A 2500-nucleotide genomic window follows, 5' to 3' on the forward strand; every position below is an offset into this window, starting at 1 on the left:
CCTGAACAAACAAACCAGCTGGGACAATTTTCGACTCTTCCAGGCCAATTTGCCCTTCAACAATAAACATTATCTATCATTTGATCAAGGGGTTTGGTTCCCGACTTGAAATAACAAGAATGTTACAGTTCAAAACATTTCGGGTATCTCGTCTTATTCTTTCTTACGTCTCAAATTTACAGTCTTATTAGAATTCCTTCGCTTAGGAAAAAAATTATATCTAGATTTTTTAATTAATCCTCAATTCCCAATCCAATTATTGTCAGTCGATCTACAGTCAATCAGTCGGGTATTCATTCACTAGATTATACAAGAGACACCGTCATCGGGCGTATTGTAACAACATCGACAACGACAACGACAACAACAACAACTATAAACAATAAGAACAACAACAACAAAAGACAACACCAACAACAACGACGATGATGACGCCTACCACCACCACAACCATCACAACAACAGCAAATTAACAACAACAACATGCCGAGGACGATGATAACACGACGCCAACAATAACTAAAAGAACAACAACAACAACAGTAATAGCAACGACAACGACGACAACACGACGAAAACCACAACAACAACAAAAATAAAAGCAACGACAAAGACAACCACACGACGATAACCACCACAATAACAACAACAATATTAACAACAACAATATCAACAACAACAACAAGAAACGTCCACAAACCTACGCAAAACTCCTTATGGTACCAAATTTAAGACCGTGGACTATCGTATGCTGAACATTTACATAACAACTTTTTTTTTCTTTTCTTTTGACCATGTGTGACCTGTCTTCTAAAGTGGTATTATCGTCAACGATTTCAAGTAAGCGACATTTGATCACCTTCGTGATATTATGTAAAATATATTTTATGTAATATCGGGTACGAGAAAAAAGAAACTGGAAAAGTTAAAAAGCCTGTAGCTACAAGACCAAAGATGATGCAAATGAAACTATGCCACATTCAAACCCATGTATTGAAATGTATGTAAACAATCTTTCAAAAAATATGTTGATAACTGTTAATTCTAATATTGATTTGATAACGCACTGCATATTTGCCATATCAATCATTTGAGACGTTATTCTCAAATTTAGATGTTATCTGTTGATCTCCACCTTTGCTTTATGCCGTTTTCCCGTGATCCAATTGATTTTCTAATGTCTTGAGTAGTGATTCAACCCCATGCATTTTAAATTTTAACCTATTAGATCTCTGCTTCTGTGTAAAACTTTGCAAGTCTCAAAGAGCAAGAGTCTTATAAACCGTTTTGGAAATCACTGACCAAATGCAGTAGTCCATTGGATTCAAGTCAGGTCCCCTTGGAGGCCATTTACTTTCACAAACAAATCAAATGCGATTTCTGGATTGAATTGAAAACTGTAAAATGGTTAGAAGAAATAACATATTATATGGAGAGTAAATGTGACTCGCATAATTCGTTGAAACAATAAACAAATAATGAAGAAGGCAAGCAAAACTAGAGAATAATAAAATAAATAGAAAAAAATATGGCTGTACCAAGTGGACTATTTCACAACGTCTGTCTCTCTCGATAGACACTTTCCATCTCTTTGCATGGGCGGGATTTGTCTCATGGTGTCGTATAACAATGCAGGCTGGTATTCAATACCCTCAAAATAACTCACTAATACATTAACTTTTATTCTACTCTTCCTGATGTGTACATATATGCAGGTCTGATATAGAACGCAATTCATGGGCTAAGTTTTGACACTGTTGTAACGGACAATATTGTGCGTCATTTTTTGAGATTCCTCATTAGAAGAATGAGCCCATAATTAAATGGGTCTTCAGACCTTCAAATAATTGCACGTGGACTGTTCCCTATAAATTAACTCGTAAGGACTTCAAGTTTACAATTATATTTTGTGACTTCAGATTATCAAGCGTTATACTTAAATAAAAGTAGTCTATCTAGATTTATAAAAAAGGAATATTTAAATATTTTTTGAAAATGTCTTTTATTCAGAGAAAACGAAATCAGAATTAATTGAGGGGTTAAAGATTTCTTGCATTCCTGCATTTTGAAAACCGAACTTTTTCAAAATCCTAACGCTCACTCACAAGTTCGTGCAGCGATTGAGATCACGTATGGATTACTCAAAAGCAAGAGTGCAAGAATCTTATAGATAGTATGCGGTTGGCTCAGAAGCTCATAACATTGCCATCCGGAAGTATAACGGGCCAACACACAAAACTGTGTGTATCCATGAACTTTTATAGTCAGGTTTATAGATAGAATGCGGTTGGCCAAGGAGTTCACAACATTGCCATCCGGAAGTATAACGGACCAACACACAAACTCTGTGTAACCATGAACTTTTATAGTCTGGTTAATACAGTTTAGTGAGAACAACTCACAAACGCGGATGGCAAAAACAATAACAAAGGCCTGAGTGACGCCATCTGCATACTATCTATACAGTTCAGTGAGCATTACTCATAAACGCGGATGGCAA

This window comes from Berghia stephanieae, chromosome 1 (genome assembly GCF_034508935.2).
Source record: "Berghia stephanieae isolate SIO BIC M18660-M18661 chromosome 1, UCSD_Bste_1.3, whole genome shotgun sequence".
NCBI lineage: Eukaryota > Metazoa > Mollusca > Gastropoda > Nudibranchia > Aeolidiidae > Berghia > Berghia stephanieae.